Below are 21,026 nucleotides of genomic sequence, written 5' to 3'. Positions count from 1 at the left end.
AACTCCAACTAATAAAAATTATACTGATAATGCATTTCATAATATTTATCACTTCTTTACGTTGGTATTATAGTTATGCAATAGTAAATATAGGTAGCGCTATGAAATATTGTTAATTACCATTTGTTTATATTTATATGAATTTAACATAATTTTAATAATTTTAAACATGCGGTTTCCCTTGCTCTTGCCTTATATCTTATTATCAATAATTATTAATAATACCTTAAGCTTCTAATAGTCTTATTAGACTATAATTTATTAATGTAGATATATATAGGAAATGAAACTATTTTTCCGGATTTCAATCAATATTTGTTTTTTCAAACAAACCAAACGTTTGGGCCCTTTACAGGTCCCATGGTCACGTTCAACATGGGTTGGTAAATCCGGAAAAATAGTTTTCATTTCCTATATGTAACAATCGCGAAAACCTAAGAGCTCGAAATATAAACATATTTCGACAAAGTTGAAACACTGACTTATTAAACTTTAAATTGTCTGTGCCCCTCAAATAATTGTGGTTAATGGTGTTAGTTACTTACTCGTGTGGAATTCTTTTTCATGTACGCGGTAATTTTGAAATAAACGAGTTTGCATAGTCACAGCGTATCTAAAATAACAGTAAAGCCTAACATCATGTAATAAAAAAATCCGCTACTTACCTAACACAATTACCTCATTTCATTCCAGTTTTTTCCTTGTTCCCAAGTTATTTACCTACATTTTAACGGTAGAAGTTTTATCTGAACCCGTGTCTGAACGCAAAACTTCAGAGAGTTTGATTGCCACAGAATTCCGAGGCGCGCTAAAGAATTTGCAAGTTAAAAAAGTTTCTGTACAATTTCTTTCTTTTCTACATTGTGTCGATATTTGGCATGTCTCAATTGAGAACCTATCGCGCCAATTTGTTATTTGAACTCTTTCAAGTTTTCTTATTGAACTAACAATGACGAGTGTCACAGAAGTTCGAAATTGATATACACCTTATTTCAAGAGTCTATGTTCGCCTTAATATTTATTGAATGTAGCTTAGAGAAGAGTATTCTTATTATTCAGTCGTACTTACTAGTTAGTTATTTGGTTTTTTCTTTTCATTCTTCATTTATTACAAATACAAAATATGTTTTATGCAATGAAACATAAACTCCCGTACTCTCCCTCCCGTTATATGTAATAAAACATCTGGTTATTTCTATTTAAATTTGTTTTAGTTGTGTGTAAGGCGCCCTTCATAGTATATATATAAATGTGACACACATCGGGTCAACTATGTTATCACGATCATAAAAGTCTCATTGCTCACACAGCCGACGAGAGCTGACCAATTAGATATTACCTGAAAATGTGAAACAACTTGCGTAGGTAGTTTCTACCTTAAATACCAACTGAAGGGTTACTTACGCCGAAGACAAATCTTTTCTCCATCGCTCAATTAATCTATTAGTCTCGTCGAGCGTCGTACCAGCACAACGCGCCTTACAAGATGCTTAAAAGTTACCCGAGATTATAGCTGAGTCATGGGAGCCAATTTGACTTCAATGGTGGTTATTGCTATAAGCATCCAACTTAAGAACTGTTAGTATGTAAAAGACTACAAATGTTTGAGGAAGATCTCTCCTTACAGAAAAGTGCACTTCCCCTATGTCGCGTCTATCGTTATGGCTCTACTTATCGTGGTGCCGACGTCATCGCGTAACAGCTGATTCATACTGTGTGTCGATGCCTATATTTAGCAGCCGTCACACGTGTCGTCTGAACAGCTCAGCTTAGTTACAATGCTTTAAGTTATATCATTTAATGCCTTTTTCCTCAATGAGCCGCCTGCTGAAGTTGTGGGGAGTAAAGTTGCAAACCTGAAAGTACCAAACTCCGTTTATGTCTAAACGTTACAAGTATTAACTCCGTGAGGAAGTAGCTGTTAAAGAATAATAATAATAATAATAATAACTTTATTGATAGCCATTCACAGTTACTGGAGAGATAGTTACAATACTTAATTAGCAATTGATTGATTGCTGTCCAGTCAGGCAACATGCAGACCCTACGAAAGGATTTAACCTTTGTTCGCAGATGGTACTGTTGCAGCCACGGCGGGAAAGCATCAATCGTATATTTTAAGCATATGGCTTACGAGAATACAAAAAGGAAGTCTGTAGTCCCAAAACCAGTACAATATAACTGTTCATTTGGGACCCAGAAGGGACAAATTTGTAATGTTAAAAAAAACTTATACAGAAGATGCAAAAGAAAGAGTTAGTGTAATTTATGTGAAACTTAAACTATGTTAGTTTAGTAATGGAGCAGTGTGTCAAAAAATAGTGGAGTGTGGGTGTTATGTATTTTGAGTGATTCGAAAGTTCGTGTGTGTAAATGAGATGTATGTGGGTTTGTTATAATTGTTGCCATTGAGTACATAAAAAGGTCTTGAAAATAGGAGAGTCAGAAGCCATAAGTTTGAATGGAAGTAGACAGCCTCTGTGAGTAACTATGAAAATGCAACAAATATGAAATTACCTTAACAGCGACTCTGTGGCAGCGTAGTCATGACTTTTTAGCCAATTTGTAACATTTTTCTTGACTTCATAACGGGAAAGAGAGTAAATATTTATTTTACTATGACAGGAGTTATATAAACGCGAGCTGAGTACACGGAAGTGTTTTCCAGCCAAAGTAGTTTTATGTTGCCTGTTTGGACAGACATAATTATTTTTACGTTTCTTAAGGATAGCAGGGTCAAATTTTAATAGGATATGCTTCTGTAAGATCACTTGTAGTACGTATAACTGCCTAACCGACAAAACTGAGGTGTGGGCATATAATAACGAAGTTGGATACCGATAGGGTTTTTTAAACATAACTTTTAGGACTGCCCTCTGGGCTCTTTCCAGTTTAAGTATAGTAGTTTTTGCCGCACCACCCCAAACTGTAAGACAGTAAGTGAGCAAGGATACACAAAGGGCAGAATAAGTCATGTAGAGGGTGTCAGCATCAGCCACTTGTCGGAGGTTTTTGAAGACATATATTAGTTTACGGACACGCGTATTCAAATAATTTATGTGATTGCGCCAACTAAGGGTTTGGTCAATAATGACACCGAGATATTTCACCTGACTGGTGGCTGTAAACTGTAAAAAAAGAATGTGTAAATGTGAATATAAATGTTCCGCTTTTACTTTCCCTCTTCAAAAGGACACAAAATTGTAGAAAAAGAAGTAACATTTAAAAATTTGTGAAACGTCGAATGAAAATTGATATGCGACCGCAGCGTCTACCGGCGCAACAAGAATGCAATATTCAATTTCCCTTGCAACCACTTTCTTTGAATTGTAAAGATACATTAGTTCTTTTTTCTGGAATCAAATTTTAGTGATGACGTTTCAAACGCAAGTAACTTGTGTCGCTGTTATTGGCGAGCAGCCAAATCAAGCCTCCTTTTGTCGGGTCGCATGAGGTCGCGGGACATTCTGTTTGCCAAATTATCCTATCAGAATTTATTGATACCATCTAGGCCGCTCACCGAGTTCTCGAACATGACTGCTATTGATTAATGACTATATTCTGAACATAGCTCGTATTGATAGGATTGTTTTTAATGTCAAAGAAGGTATTTTAAAAGAATACGTGGCGTGGAACAAAGCTAAATTTTAGCGGCGCTGACATATAGACACTGCCTTTACCTTTACCTACACACAATGCACTGTACGTAGTTGTACAGTGTAGGCAACGCATCGCACCGATGCTCAGTTATGCACTAGTATAGAATTATCTGTGGTTATGCCAACAATGTTTATCTTCATTAAATTTTTACGATTGATTTGTCTTACTTAAATATGGCACTGTTTTCTGTGAATGTATGTATATGGTCATATATAAAATAATTAATGAGTTTAATCTAACGTAGTAGAGGGTATTATATCTTTTTTTATGATACTAAGAGTCGTATTCTAGAACTCTATTCAATGCTCAAGTCAGGATTTGAGTATGGTTTAAAGCACTCGAAATCATGCTCAAGTCCCTGCCATTAGGTTCGTATTTCCAGTGCTTGTGTTTCCAGTGCAATCCTGACTTGAGCATTGAGTAGAGTTCTAGAATACGACCCTGAGTGACAGGGCGAACAAGTCTGTGCCTGGTGGTAAGCGACACGCCTGTCCATAACAATTGCAATGCCACTCAGAGCTTTAAATCGCAAAGATCTGAAGGGCACTGCCACTGCACCGGGCACCTGAGCCAAAAAGTCCTGTGCCTGTAATTTATCTTTATTTGATGTCTTTACCGATTACAAATTTTTTGATGTCTTTATAAAATTGTACCAAAACTTACTAAGTTATAGTGCGTAAGAGTTTTCACTTCGTATACGCTTGTAATAAATATATAATCGAAGATCCGTTTTCAGAAATGAAATTGCCGTGGTTTATGACATGAACGCGAGATAATTGCCGACCCTTTCACTGTTCCTCCACATTTTGTTCACTTAATTGTTCATTGTTCACAGCAATAAGTTGCGGAGTTGAACAACGATCAAATTCCCCAAGCGGAATAATTCAGCTAGACAAGGTCTATTCGAGATATTGTAAAATTATTTCCATACTGCGTAAATCAAGGAAGAACTCAAGTATTTTTTACTTGGATTCCTCCATTGTTCCGAGAGAAATGAACTACTATTCTGGAGCTGCGAAGTTCATTAAGAAATTGTTATTATAAAAGTCTTTTAAACCATGACACTTTTATAACTCTTTGTTTTAGTTATGTGAAGCGTTATATGTTCATATTTTAGAAAGCATGTCTAAAATAAGCATATACAAAGCACCCTTCGTAAATGCAATGTTTAAATTTACATACATTTTGAGTATGTTCGTTCTGCATTTGAGTATAGGTACATATCCGATATCAGAATCGCAAACTATTCGTAACGCTTTTTAAGCCTTTATTAAATTATATCCTTAGCAAAATACCGTGCATGTGACGAAAATGACTGGACAATAATCTCAGTACAGAGTACTAAAAAAACCGACCTCAAAAGTTCGTGGAATTACATCTATCTGCCAAGTTTTATTGAAATCGGTTGCCGGAAAGTGCGCGAAACCGGATTTATCCCCTAGTTTGCCAGCCTTAGAGGTGGAATATTTTCTTCAAATTCAAATGCGACCACTATTGAGGTCTCTCTTTCCATAAAAAAAGAATAATCACAATCGGTTCACAGACGCCGTTATTGCATAACATACATAAAAAAAGACGAATTGAGAGCCTCTTCTTTTTTTGAAGTCGGTTAAAAAAGAGTTTGGCTTGGTAAAATGTGTCGACATGATAATCTGATGTTATCAGACAAACAAGCCACAAGTACATATATATTGCAAAATACGCATATAATGTTTATATTGTGAGAGAAAATGGTATCAGAAAGCACAGCATCAGTTTTGTTACGATAACTTGCCGATAAGAATTCCGATTACGGACAATGATAAACAGTTCACCTCGTGTGTACATTTATCTTTGTAAGTTCTTTTTTTGTATAGCTTATATTATTTTAATTGACTCATTATTTTTTTAGTTAATTATTTGATTACAATCTCCTACACAATTTTATTTTTAAAATATTTTCATACTCACTAATTAGAATGCGGCAACAGTTTAAATGGTATGAAACATTGGATATTTCTAACTTCATTGCACGACTGGTAGTTGACAATTAATATGAATCGTCGTAAGAAACTAGTTACCAACAATTTTCCATAGTCATGTACTGTATTTCTTTGTGAGATTAAAAAGAGTAATTTTCAAGTACTTCAATGTGCCCTGAAAGTTTACAAAGTGGTTTCAGAGCTGAGTCGGCGTTGGCGACGGCGCGACTCAACTTTGTCTTTTAACAGTCGCTCTGCCACTTCGATATAAAGACATATGAGAATACATCACTGCCGAGCTCAAAACAGATGAAACACACAAAATAGCCACACTTTCGGATTTCTTTATTATAGTACATTTGACGAGTCACAACTAGAAAAAGAGTATACACACATCCGATCCTATGTAACTGTAATAACTTTTTTTGAAAAGAATATCTGCTTAGGTTGTACTGTTAAACACAAAAGTGCAAGTATGTTGAATAATTATAATTTTGGTGAAAATGTTTATGGCTTCCCTTTTATTATTATGTGTATATTCACAATCGTAATCTTAGACGTAAGACATAACACATAAACAGTCTTACGTCTAAGTTATATTCTCGACATTTATTAAATTTAAACAAAAATAAAGCCACAAAAAAAACCGACTTGGGTACAGAAGAAGAAACGAGAGCATAATGTACTTATATTATAAAACTAGTTAGTGCTTAACGTCACAAATTTGTGATATAATAATGTGATAGTGTCCCGTAATTTAGTGTAAACAAGATTGTTCCGGCCCTGGGGATCTCTGTTCCTGACGTCGTAACATGGATGGAGCACAGAAACAGAACACTTGTTAACGTTGTATCTCTCTTTCTGTCATTCTGAATAATGCGATGTCGTTAAGTACGAATTTGTGAGAGGCAAGCCTTTGTTTTTGGGAAAAATTCGCGGATCAAAACCGATATAATTGTTTTCGTGTGTTAACTTAAATCCGTTGAAGACATCTAGCTGTGAAGAACAGAATTCTATAAAGAGCGTTAATGTTTTTCCCAGCCAAGACACCAATAAGTTGAACAATTTATCTTTTTCAACTAAGTTTACGCTTCCTAACCAACAGCAATAACCGTAAATTCTTTTACAAAATCTTCCGCCAATAATGTTGACCAACAGTGTATCGCGCGCTTACAAGAAACATCAATACATATTGTTTTGCGTTGTATCATTTGTCCGTGTGACCGCAAGCATAACATTGTGATTGGTTTCGAATGATAGCTTCCGAATCTATGTGGTTGGTGATTCAGCGTATTTATCCTAGAGGGAGGTTATTCGTTATTAGGGTCAAGCACTGGGATTCAGATCGGAAGAAACGTGAGTCTCAAGCCGTCCTTTCCTGTCCGCATCATACGTCTCAGGTGATAAAACGACCCTCATTTCTGGGATTGGACAGTATCATTATTTATTCTCAGGTAGTACGATTTTGTTGCTTTCGCTGTGAAAATCGCCATCTAAAATACCTACGTCGGAAATTTTCGGTAATTTGCTTCGCGTTGTATGAGCTTTGTTAATCGTTTTTTAAGTTTACAGTTTTGAGACAAAATCTTAACTTCCTTATTCTTTTAATTGTGCAAAACAAAAATAATCTAAAGATATTCTTACTAAAACCAAAAGTTCGTTGCGGTTCGTATCAGATGCAATAATACATGCTGTGGCTGGCTGTCGGGCGGTCTCGGAAGTGTCAAGGCAGGGGCAGGGTGGGTAGGGGGTGGTTTCCGTTACGTAAGGTCTGCCGCAGCGATTCTCGCTTAGTCTGCCGCCGCCGCCGCCGGCTCGGGCCTCAATGCACGCTCTACGCCGTGCGGTCCCATTGTCATCGCTCACATACTTGCTTGCATTTCAGTCTCATTCTTTTATTGCACCAGCCTCCTGCCTGCTTGACAGCAGCAACCTTTTATTACGACAGATTACTCTGGAATAACAATGCTGTACTTTTAAGAATATCATCTTAACTTCCGCGGTACTGACACATTGTTTATTATTCCCAACTTTTCTTTTTCCTATAAACTGTTGTCATGCTTGCACATGCCTAAGTACTAGTCACAATGTTTGGTTAATTAATTTTTACATTTCAAATTTCACAGTTTCCGTTCCAAAATTTTTTCCAATTGCTTTAGTTATAGGTGCTAGTGAGTCATACGTTAAGATTAAAGTATACCTAATTACTGCTTCGGATTATACATGTATTTATATTATACACTATAACACCGATTAATAGACATAATATTAATTGTGCGATTAGATAAGCAAAACATTTCTTGCCATTAAGCAACATAATACAACGTTCCATATTTAATTTTTGGCAATAAAAACCATACATCGGAATTGACATGAGTTTTTGATACAATTAGAGTAGACCGGATGCGGTTGTGTTGGCCGAGGGAGTAATACCCGCAGAGCCGTTTAGGGGCCGTAAATAAGCGCGTGTCGACGTCAGCCAGCATTAGCCGCTTTTCGGCGGTCTGCACACTAGCAGTATATTGATCCATTTGATTTTTTATATTTACCAACCTGGGAATTTTTACTTTTCAAGGTAATTTCAAAATATAACACAATACATAAAATAAAGTAGTAATACTTTGCGGTTTAAGAAAATATTTTGTTCCATCAAAATAGAACGTCGTTTTCGATCATTGACCACGGTAACTTCACAATTCTAATCGCATTCAGAAGTAACTTTATTATTTCCTCCACTGCACGCTCCAATAACTTGATAAAGTAGTTCAGAATTGTCACACTTAAATTAGTTTCAAGTCATATAGATATTTGTTTTCCTGCAAGGTCCGTAAGTTCGATATTTCTATTGTGGTTTGTTTGTGGAACAAGCGTAGGCACGCAGCACACATAAAATCGGTCTTTGATACCAAAGTTTGTTTGATTGCCGATACTCCACAAAACGACATAAAATATAGCACTATTGTACTCGTTCCCGAATCTTTGTGGACATGATTTACACTATTTTTTGTTGTCAATTTTTACTACATGGTATTTGGGACTAAACGCCTAAACAGATGAATTGAGTTATTCACATCGTGTATTTATAAATGTCCGCTGTTTATTTACTGTTTCTTTGGTTTCAATAAGAGATCTTCTTACACTGGTTTAACTGTGTTCCAGAACTGGATGTTCTATGCTGTTCATTCATATTAAAATTTCTTTAAGTCTTACATATAATATATCCGATAATGGGACAAGATATAAACCTTTCATAAGTTGCATAATATTTTAAGATGTGTTTTTCTTCTGACGTAAATACGTAAAAACTTTACGTAGTTTATGTTGTATTGTCTATCTTATGATATGGTTTAAATGAAACTTACTGAAATCAGCAGATAAAGAAATACATTGTTTATAGTATTAAGTTAATATTTTAAATGAATCATTCTTTATGTAAAAAGATAAAAACACATGTTATAATAATATCACGTGAAATTATTCCCTGCCTTCACTACTTGTCGTTTGCCTTTCATAAAACCATAGCTTATTTCGATTCTGCAGCTTTTCCCTTGTGTGGTAAAATGAGAGGCGATGCCTTTGCAAAGATAGCCCATCCCTCTTGACTCGAATCTCTATAAAAAAAGCTATACTGTCCATTTCCTTCGTTGCCTACCAAATTGATATAGCGTCACATGTGATAATATTATTAGTGATCTGCTTATGACAACGAAATATGATTGATATTCCAAAAGCATCTCCACACACACAAACATACAAAGGGTGAAAAATTTCGTTGTCTTTGACATCCATTCATTGTGGAATTTGAGGTATCCATCATTTTCTATTGAATTTCTGCAATGTTACTAAAGCTGTAAACAATAAAGAAAAAGCATTATATTTCAAGGTCAAGCTGATGATATAATTTCTTAAATTAATTGTGTCGACGATATCGTCAAGGGCTCGCAAATAGGGCGGGTCAAAAAGTTTTTGAGTGGCAGCGAGCGATCTAGATGCCTCGCCCCGCGTCCGCAACTCCGTAATTATGTGTCGAGATTTAGGGCTGCTGCCGTCTGAGGATCGACCCAGATACACGTAATCCCCTTGACACCGCCACGCTACTATCAAGCTTTTTATTATACCGTATTTCCTCAAACATACAATGACATTGCTCGCTTAAAGATTTGACAAAACTAGCCATTATGAACCACCGCCGAATACTGAATAGAGAAATAGAAACAAAGGCCACTAGGAAACATCGAAGTCCGCGTTTGTTGCAAAATGGCTGCAATCTAGTGAAGGTCGTGTTGTGATATCGATTACGTTTTTCTCTTTTACGCATTAGGAAAATGCAACGACCGGAAAGTTGCTAAACGAAATCTATGATTTTTAGCTCGTTCTATAATTAGATCTCAATTCATTGTATTTTTTTATTGCCAAAATGTATTTAAAGGTTTAAGGTATTGTTATTGTGTGTTGTGTGAAGTGTTCATGTCGTCAGTTTTATTTTTCCGTACAAAATGTTACACTAAGTCTGAATACGTATTTAATATCTAATTACTTGATATATCAAGATTGTTATATTGTAGGACTGATGATATTTAAATCGAAATATATGCTACTAATAAAGAAATCCAACTTTAATTTAACACTTCGAATCACCCTCGAGGCATAAATTGAAAGTTAAATGTGAGCTTATTAAAAATGTAAATTATTGTTCATTTCACCTGTATGAAACCCAGGGTAATCTGTGTGGGTTCACTTAATTACCCTTATTTAATGGCTGGTCGGTAAAAACCGCAAGTCAGATACATAGGCAAATCGGCTTCGTTGGACTTTATGTTATGGTAGTTAGCTACCGAAATTCTTGAATACTTGAAATGTGGAGATATATCCGTCCCTTACGCGCACTAACGGGCGTAGCTCGTAAATTTGAAGAAGAATTTATTTACATCATAACATGGAACATAAAATTTTCAATGAAAATTAGAGAAATAATTTTTTCCCCATTCAAATTATAAGTTATTCGTGATAATAAAGATGATATAATGGGCTAAGGTTTTTTGAACACAAATTGAGTGGCATTACAGTCATTTTACAATAAATCGGCGATGCGTAATTTGTTTTGACATATCGCACTGTTAATACAATAGTGCATTGACTTAAAAAGTGTATGTTTTCAGAATTGATGAAAAACGAATTACTCACTTCCCGTGAAAGATTATAAAGTTTATGTATAATTTAAAGTTTATACAGACATCTAAACAATTTCCTACTTGCCAAATATATTTAAAAATAAAAGGGAAAAAAACTAATTCCATATTTTTGAGTATGTAGTTTGAGTTGAGTAGGATTATTTTGTCAAGTTTATCTCATTTTGAACTATGTAAATATATTTTAAATGTTTCTTACAATATTCCAACGACACGGTTTTTGACGTTGTGGAGAATCAAATTTTATGTTTTGAGATGGTATAATTTTGAATTTCACATATTTTGATTTACAACACTATTGTAATGATAATGCGATATGTTACACGTTGGAACCAATACCCAACCAATAATAGTCACTCCACAAAAAGCGTACTTTTTAGGCCCGGACGACGCGCGTTATACGAACGCGCGTTTACGGTGCCCGTATAAGCTCAATAAAACAAAAAGTTTTCTGGCTGCTATTGAATCTCGTTTGAGTCGCGTTAACGCGCGTCATCTGCCATGTTCATAGGATTAGGTATTTTAAGTAATATTAATGTTCGTTTCCCGAAAATTGACTTGGTTAGTGACGGTATTGTTTTCAACGTGTGATATGTATCGCAACCAACGCGCCGAACAGTGTGCTTACACACACGGGCAAACACACACAATATCAGCAATCACAAAATCTGCCGAGTCTAAGCCAGAAACGCAGGTAGGAAGAGTGGTTACAAGGATTACTGAGGGTATAAACAAAAACTTGACAAATAAGCCATCGCAAGACGATACCACTACCAACGATCACCAACTCGAACTATCTTGGAAACAGGTTAAGTCGCGGAGACACGATCGGAAATTACACCAATTATGAACGGTGCTAGAAGCGAAGATGATTCGATACAGACCGTGGAACGTAAAAATAAAAATATATCAGCGCTTGGCCTTTTAAGCCCGAAACAACAGACAGTCAAATGCTTGCATTTTTTAACAAAAAGGCACCATCCCAAGTGTATACGTTTGAAAAACGGGAGTCGTATTGCAAACGGTATGTCTCCTTCATCGTAGGCATTTCCGAGAAATATTTTTCAACGTTGTCCGACGTCGGTACCTGGCCTCAAAACGTTTACGTTTTAACCTTAGTTCAAGCAGTGGTTTCCCGCCAGGCCCCGTTACTAGGGTGCGATTGGAGAACTTGTCCGAACCTCGACCACCAAACTCGCGTGACTGTGGTAGCGCTACGAGCGAAAATTCTTTGACGATATGTTTGCAAAATGTACAATTATTAAGTGAACATATGAATGTACAATCGATAAAAGACTTGACAGCTAGAAGTGTTAACAAATAGCGTATTAAGATGTGATATTTTAGCTTTGACAGAGCATTGGCTTAAAGTTAGACAGCTCAAATATATTAATTTAGACAAATTCAATTTAATATCAAGTTGCAGTAGATGCAGTATAGTGCACGGTGTATTTACGTAAATAGTGAATTAAAATGCGAAGAGATTGTTGATCTTACCGACTTATGTGTGGAACGAATATGCGAAATATCTGCTATAAATGTGATAGATTATAACATAGCCATTGTATGTATTTATAAGTCAAATCTAACCTCTTGTGATGAATTCTTAGTGCCCTTTGAGAGTATACTTGACAAACTAAATGAATACAATAGAGAGGCAGTAATTATCGGTGATATAAATGTCGATTTTTGTGCCCTAATCATGTATCGCTAAAGAAGCTAAAGGACGCCCTGAATTCTCATGACTATAGTGTTGAGGTGGACTTTCCGAGTAGAATAAAAGATACATCTGCTACTTGCATTGATCATTGTTATGGGAATCTGGTAGTAGGCTCGGTATGTGTCTTGCCGGTAGATAGCTATTTAAGCGATCATCGTGCTGTTCGCGTTGACATAGCGCGTACGCCTAGGTGCCCGCCACCGCGTACTCAGAAGATTAGGAAGTTTAATAGGCCTAATCGGATGAATATTTCAGCAAGTATTGCGAGTGTCGACTGGAAAACGTTATTTGCGCGGGACGAAAATCTGACTTGGTTGGCTGAAACTGTTATTAGGGTAATAAGCAACAAAATTGACACTTGCTTTCCTTTAAAAAGAGTTAATTTAAAACATTGTGCTAATACTTGGGTGACCAACGAGATCATCAACATAAAAAGCTTATTAGGTAACTTTGAAGACACGATAAATAGCTTTCCTGAAATTACATATCTACGTGAAATAATGGATAATGCGACGGATAGGCATAATTGTCTTCTACTAGAAAAAAGATCGAAATACTACACGAACATGATAGCTAGAACTAATGACACAATAAAGAGTATGTGGAAGGTCATAAATACTAAATTGGGAAAGGTAACCAATCGTCATAAAGATTACACCGACATTATTAAAGTAGTGGACGGAAGGACAATGAGTGATAAAGGTATGTTGGTGGGGGTGCTCGATTTGTGGGGACAGTAGCCGCGTGCAGCAGCAGAGCGCCCTCAGTCGGACTGCGCGGTGCGCACCGCTTGTTGGAAGCGGCGCGCGCCGCCTGCGACCGCTCCCTGCGCCTGCGCACTTTTACCCCTCTTGAAGTGAATCAGATTTAACCAAACGTGTAGCGCCGAAGCCTACTAAAGATATATACAGTATCTCTGTTGATTTGCTACAGTCCGCTTCCGAGCCGCTCGCCGTAATACTTGCAAACCTGTACAATAATTGCTTGTGTAAGGAGTCGTATCTAGCGGCTTTCAAAAAGGTTAAGGTAACACCATTATACAAAGGGAAAGGCAAGCGAGACGACATCAACAACTATAGGCCAGTTTCTATCACCCCAAGCATTGCAAAGGTGTTTGAATGGGGATTGTGCGAGAGGATCACAGCCTTCCTTGCCGCGACCTGTGCGCTGTCTGACCGTCAACACGCATATCGTAGCGGTCGGTCAACAACTACGTTGTGCCGCGAAATGCTCCGTGTAATTTTAGAAGCCAGTGACAGGAAGCAGCAGGCGGCTATTCTTTTCTGTGACCTTTCGAAGGCGTTCGATGTGGCAGATCACAAGCTCATTTCAGCGAAAATTACGCATTACGGGATCCGAGGATCCGCGCGAGATTTAACAGATTTTCTCCGGGACCGATCACAGGTGGTAGTGGGGTGTGGTGGCACGACCAAGTCCAAACGGCTGGGTGTCAGCATGGGGGTGCCACACAGCTCCTCTGTATCTAATGTTTTGTTCACTTTGCTACTGAATGATCTTCCAACTGCAGTTCCAGATGCCCGTGTTTTAATATATGTCAATGATGTTGCAGCGGTTGTGTGCGATTCATCCATTCATGAGTTAGAGCAAAAATTGAACATAGTAGCATCAAAGATATCGAGCTGGTTTAGGATTAACGGTTTGATGCTAAACTTGACCAAGGCCTGCTATTTATATATAAACCTCTCATATCGTCGTTACAGGAGTCTGAACGTCATGGTAAACAAACCCCATTGGAGCAAGTTTCCAATAGTAACTTTTTAGGGTTTCATTTGGATCAAACTATATGACCAGGAACTGTCATGTTAATGTGCTGTGTGGTAGACTCGGCCGCGCATGCTTTGCTCTGCAGCGTCTATCGTGGGCTCTACCATGGGATACGGTTAGGTAATGTTACTTCGCCACCGTGCACTCGCTCTTACAATTCGAGTTCTGGAGATGCGCAGCTGACTGGCAGCGTGCGTTCAGAATGCAGAAGCGGGGTGGGAGGGCAATTGCGCGTGTGCCACAGCATACGCCACCTAAGCCTTCGAGCAGTACGGCATACTCACCTTGCCTGCTCTCGTGGCTTTCCAAGCGGCTGTCTACACTAGACAACACCTGGAAATTTACACTAGATGAGGGGAAGGACATAACCTTGAGCTACGTAATAAACACAGGGTTGTACCCGTACAGCATATTTTGTCCAAAATTTAATACATGTATTGGGCCCGATAGTATATAACCGCCTGCCTCTTGAAATTGTTGATTCCGCTTCGGACAACTTATTTATATGTAGATTAAAGCACTGGCTCGTCAAGCAATCAATATATAACTTATCACATTGGTTAAGTAATAGTAATATGTCAATGGTAATATAAGGTAATTAATTATAATTTTATATGTGACTACAATAATAATATAAGAGAATAATACGAATGTAATTTATAATTTTGTATGACTCGTAAATGTTAATTTTACCAATAAAGAATGTCTATGTCTATGGCGCCTTTAGAGTGTTCGCTATCTCTCAGTTTCCCACTGCCAGACAAGTAAATATTACACGGCGCAATCGTCTGACACTTGGTTCAGTAAGGTACTCAGTTGGCAGAAATAATACACGAATGTAATGTATTCTTATACCAAATGTTGACTGCTATCTTACGCATGATATTGATTTTTTATTGGTTTCGGAGGATATACTAGTATCGGTAGCGTATGACCTCCCTGGTTCGATTGAAATACGTGACCTGACGCTCAACTCGGCGCTTCCGAGGTCGCTCCCGAAATTGTGAAACTACATTTGTGTATCCCTCTAATTACCTACTGCTCGTTTTTTTTATGTGATTTATTATTCCAGTTTAAGCGAAAAATAATCTCATTATTTTCTTTTATATTTTTCTTTTTTTTGTAATATTTACATAATATGAATGTTGTGTAGAATTATAATTAGATGTCAGATTTATGTTATTGTTTGTACCCTTTAAATTTAATAAAATAAACTTGACTTTTGCACGTTTCTTTGTTTGTTTGTTAATTAATGTTATATTACTTAGTTTTGTATTTTATTTATCTTTCGTCAACTCAGATGATATTATTTAATTACTTTGATTTTTCCTACAGTAGCAGATAATTTCTTATATTATCAAAATGTTGATTAAGTGTATCGTTGTTTATCAAAATGATAAATGACAAAATTTGAAAAAGATATTGTAATTTTACTATTTATATTTCGACGTCATACACACAAAGTTTCAGAAGTGTTTGTTAAAGTAGTTGTGGTAATATGTAACTAGAAGGGCCCTAAGTCTAGGCTGGCGGTGGCGGCCTTGACCGCAACCTTGGATAGTCTGCCTGGACATCGTCGGACCGTTTCCATGCGGATAGCACATAAGGAAAAGAATTTCAGCTTGTTGCTAAGCGAATTTCGGAGACGCCGATATCATACCCCATCGGGTAGAATTGGCTTCGGAACCCGCTTGACTTATTAATCCATGCTAAGTCACGTATAAAGGATAAATCTTCGGTATTAATTCATTGTAGTTTTAAAACACTCCTTCCTGATTATCTGTCCGTATTCGTACGCGGACGATCACATATCCACAAACAGTGATAAAATGCGTCGCTGTGAGAGTAAAAGGATTACGTGTACTGGAACACCACAGGGCTTACAAAGTAATAAAAGCTCGGTGGCCCAACGGTTTGCACTGTGGGCACAGGATGAGGAGGTCCCGTGTTCGATTTCTGGTAGAATCAGTTTAAAAAATGAACTTCTCTAAATTGGTTCTGATTGTCTGAGTGTTTTGATAAGTGTCCCACTGTGTATACCGTTGCTTTAGTACTCGTACCTACTATAGGGAATACCCTAGTTTGAGACCAGGCAATAATAATAATTAACCGTAATCACAAAATTGTAAATGTCACTGCTACTAATCCTAAAGCGTCCATTTACTAAAATAATATACATGTAAAAGATTTCCGAACAAAATAACGTTCTTTTATTTAGCAAATTCGGGGATGACTACAAAAGGGTACTGAATAAAGGAACATTCGCCTGAAGGCTTAACTAAATAATTAACATTTTCTCATCAGGCTCGATTATAACATGCGTTGTAAAAATATAGGATGTAGGACACAATATAGGATGGTAATTTTAAAATACATTTATAACAGGGATATCTCTCACTCTCACGCTGCTGTGAACTTAACGAAGTGATTATGCTTTACTGGGTCCTACACGTGTTACCGCTTAATATTCGTTTCGTGTAAAGCTCAGTCAAAATTGAAACAAATATTTTTATAGAATCCAGTTTTATCTGGTTATCATAACATTCCGATCAATCTTTATCTATGAATCATAAATACTTTGAAAAGATATATTGTTTTTATAATTCAGATAAAGAGGAGAAGAATTCAGATATGCTGAAAAAGTATTATGATACACAATGCTATTTATTGCTCTATGCAGCAAATAAGCATTGAATGGAAAATCCGTAAACTTTGTAACAACGGTGTGTTCCATCACTTTGTGAAGTAACATAACGATGATATTTCTCATCATTATTTTAATTTGGAAATTAAAATAAAATTGTTTTGTTGTGTTGTGCCCATCAGTGTTTCTTGCTGTGGTGTCGGCGATTTTAAATCTCGTCTAGAGGCAGTTTACAACAACGGCGGCCTTGAAAGGTGAGGTGACAATTAAATTAAACAACGGCTGTAGGCCCGTTGGAAGAGATTGATCGCATCTGATGTCTAGAAAACACGACAGCCCGGTGTTAATGACTGTAAAAACCACTCATAATGAAGTGGAGCTATCCACTAATGGAAGTTGCTATGTCGAGCGCTCCCCTGAATTAATGGTAAAACGACGCATTATCGCAACGCGGCCGACCCCGTGTCGTCAATGACCTACATACGTACCACTACTGGCAGTGAAACAAAGAATTCACGCTGATGCACTCGCTTCGTAGTTGTTTAGTTGGAAATTGGAAAACAATTTCATAACCTACTTTACACCTTTGGTAATTAGTTCCCAGTATTGCGCTAAAGAATACGACTAAAAGTTATATTAATGGATCTTGATGTTAAATGCGAAGTAGGGCCAATTATTGTTACCTTACGTACGCCTTTACCAGCTTATTAGCTATGGGTGTCCATAATTGAGGACAGTAGTCCCCTTAAAGCATTTCGTACCGGTAGCAGGCCTTTCGGGGTCGCGGGCGGCCAGTATAAATTGAATAATGGCTAACTCGCCTCAACTAAGTGGATTCTATTTTGCCTTACGTGAGCCGCCCGTCGTCGTCGGTCCCTGGCTTACTTGCGAATCACGAAAGTTAAGCCTCTCTGGCAGCCAACGTAAACATTCAGTTTTCGTAATGATCATGTTGTACCACTTGGATTACGTGTTTGAAAGGTTTCGTGTCTGTTTTATTGGTTCTTACAATTGAAAAACAAAGCTGGAAATTGAGGTTATATATAACGTAAACTGCACCAATGCGGCCACAATAATGTAGCCTGGTTCTAGTGTGCATTTAATTTGGTTAGGTTATAATTACGTAACACTCGTTTCACGTCAAACTGAACGTTTTTCTGGTAGCTCTGAGTTTTAAATTTTTATCACTTGAAATAATTGGATACGTTTTTTTAAGAATATTTACGGTAAGTTGCAAAAAATCACAAAACACGTGTCACGGGCAAATATTCACATAATTGTATCGTCGATATCCGTGCGATAGTCGTGTAAAAAATGCACGGGGTCTATTTTATGGCATGTTTAGAATTTGTCCTTGATATTAATAAAAAAATCGTTTATATGTATAATATATATAAACTGATTAATAGTAACTTACTTCTCACCAACTTAAAATTTTGGAAAGACTAACCTGAGGATCCCACTTCAATTGTAAAGAAACAGTGAACATTTAAAAAGGGAACTCAAACAGGCTTTATCTTAAAAAAAATCCAAATGAATGTGACCGCGGGTACGGCGGCTTAACATGTCGTATACACACAGATTACATTTACAAGTACGATAGGTAAAACAGAAAATGCGTAAGACATAAATTAATGAAACAAGTATGTGTATTTTTATTTTTTGCTCTCAATAATCTCACACAAAAAGTGAAAATATCATACAAAAATTAACATACATTATTATTTTTAAGAAAAGTATGGTGCAAAAAATGTTATATGTGCAATTGGTTACAGTCGATGGAACTTCACTGGCAACCATGCATCGAAGATTATTTGGAAAAGTTTTCGAAATATGACTTCAATTATTTCATGTAGAAAAAATAGATAAATACATCGAAATGATCAATTAAAGTAACCAAACTATAGATCAAGCATAAGTTACATTATTGTTCATAGATTTATTTTTTAAATATCAATTTTTAATTTACTACCCATTCGACTGCGACCGGACATGCGAGTACGAGTTTCAATCGCGACGCCATCTTGACAATTTTTTTGTCGAATTTTAGTTTCAAGGCTGTCAGTTTTAAAATTTTACATGAACGCGGAAATCTTTGTCAATTGAAACAAATATGATCGATTTAGGTTAGGAACCTACTTAGACTTCCTACTTAGTTTTTTTTATAAACGCGGAAGTCTTTCTGGACAAAACTTAATTCCCCTTCTGCTACCTATTTCCAACCTTCCGCTTAGTGTCATGTTTTATCATTTTAAGAACTTTTTCAATATGTAAATGATTATATAATGTAATTGAACAAAAAGTAACTAAAAAACGTGCAATTTCATTATTTTTAAGAGTTCTTTTGTTGTCACTCATAATAGTATTTTCATATGAAGAAATAATAGGGGTTAAACATTGACTTACAAATAAATGGACGACGGGTCTAATACAAAATCCACGAAAAAAATGTCCCAAGTCAACCTATTCGAAATTTAAATTGTAATGTCATCGCAGTATCTCGCTATCAGTAGAACAAATGAAGACTAAAGCGGAGTGTCGCGCTCTGTATACGATTTTAGCGCCTTACAAGTGCGGACACTTTTTAGCGCGGACCCGACGTCCATATATTTGTAAGTCAATGGGGTTAAAGTATGAAATTGCCGATTTGTACTGAAAATCTAAATTGTTTATTTTTTTAATTTTTAACAAATTTATTTAATCAAAATAGTTGCCATTATTATCTATACATTGCTGCCATCTAATGGGAAGGTTATTAATGCCTTTGCGATAGAACTCCGACGATCTAGACTGCACAAACTGTGTGAAAGCATTTTGTACTGCCTCCTGGGAAGAAAACTTCTTGTCACGTAGATAATTGTCCAAATCACGAAAAAAATGGTAGTCCGTTGGAGCAAGGTCTGGTGATAACGGAGGATGACGAATGGTTTCTAACTGCAGTTCCTGAAGGGTCAAAATGGTTTCTCGTGCTGTGTGAGGTCTCGCGTTGTCGTGGAGCAATAATGGTGAAGATCGATTCATGAGTCGGGGCTGTTTTACTGCTAGTTTTGTCAACATGGTTCGGAGTTCGGCACAATAGACATCTGCCGTTATTGCTTGACCAGATCGGAGAAAACTATAGTGAATAACACCATGCTGAGACCACCAAACAGTTACCATTACCTTTTTATTGGTAAGTTTTGCTTTAGGACACTGTTGTGGCATTTGACCTGGGGTCAGCTATTGCATTTTTCTTTTCCGGTTATCATAAAGAATCGACTTTTCATCACATGTTACAATTCGATCCAATATTCCTTCATTTCTGTACCGGTTCAACAAGGCAACACAAGTTTCAACACGCGTTTCTTTCTGCAGATAAGTCAAATCATGAGGCACGCATTTTTCGTATTTTTTTATTTTATTGATTTGACGCAAGTGAGTCAATATTGTGGGTAAGGTAACGTTAAACCATGCCGCTAATTCCTGGGTAGTTTGACCAGGATCGGCTTCCACTATCTCTCTTAATTCATCGTTATTCACCTGTGTGGGCGGTCTTCCTCGTGACTCGTTCTTTAAGTCGAAATTTCCATCAAGAAAGCGTTTAAACCAAAATCGCACGGTGCGTTCATTAGTAGATCCCTCTCCAAACGCAGCATTTATATTGCGGGCTGTTTCTGCCGCGTTAGTTCCGCGTCGGAACTCGTATTCAAAAATCACTCGAATTTTCGCAGTATCCATCTTTCTTGTCTAAATTGAATAACAAAAACAATTGAAAGTCGATATTCAAATGTTTCAAATTTAAAAAAAAAATCACAGAAACCATTTGAAAAAAGTTTCATTCGAAAACCTCAAACCATGAAGATTCTATGAAAATTCAAAGAACCTATTGCAATAAAACGGCAATTTCATACTTTAACCCCTAATAGTTTAATAAGCACTAAAGTTTATGAAATATATAAGGTCGCTTTTAAATTTATGATAGAGCATTTACGATAAACATGAAACGAAATCAAAGTTTCGGAATTGTCAGTATTTCAATCGGTTCCTGCCGTATTTTTATTTGCACAAAAGTTTTCTGTGGCTTATAG

The 21,026-nt window shown here is 36.7% G+C and overlaps 1 protein-coding gene across 9 annotated transcripts in view; it reads left to right on the top strand.

The window, feature by feature from the left end:
* Window positions 1-21,026, top strand: part of LOC113237056 (syntaxin-1A-like) — a 59,313-nt gene that overhangs the window by 4,226 nt on the left and 34,061 nt on the right. The window contains exon 1 of one of the 9 annotated variants that reach the window (XM_026473310.1): window positions 7,437-7,623. The exons of the other annotated variants lie outside the window; for them this stretch is intronic. The gene's annotated coding sequence lies outside the window, so the exon portion shown is untranslated. Of the gene's footprint in view, window positions 1-7,436; window positions 7,624-21,026 lie in introns of those variants that run through there. 9 annotated transcript variants of the gene reach the window in all.

This window comes from Hyposmocoma kahamanoa, unplaced genomic scaffold (genome assembly GCF_003589595.1).
Source record: "Hyposmocoma kahamanoa isolate Upper Pololo Valley unplaced genomic scaffold, ASM358959v1 93, whole genome shotgun sequence".
In the NCBI taxonomy this organism is placed as follows: domain Eukaryota; kingdom Metazoa; phylum Arthropoda; class Insecta; order Lepidoptera; family Cosmopterigidae; genus Hyposmocoma; species Hyposmocoma kahamanoa.
This window is presented reverse-complemented; position numbering and strand designations above follow the sequence as displayed.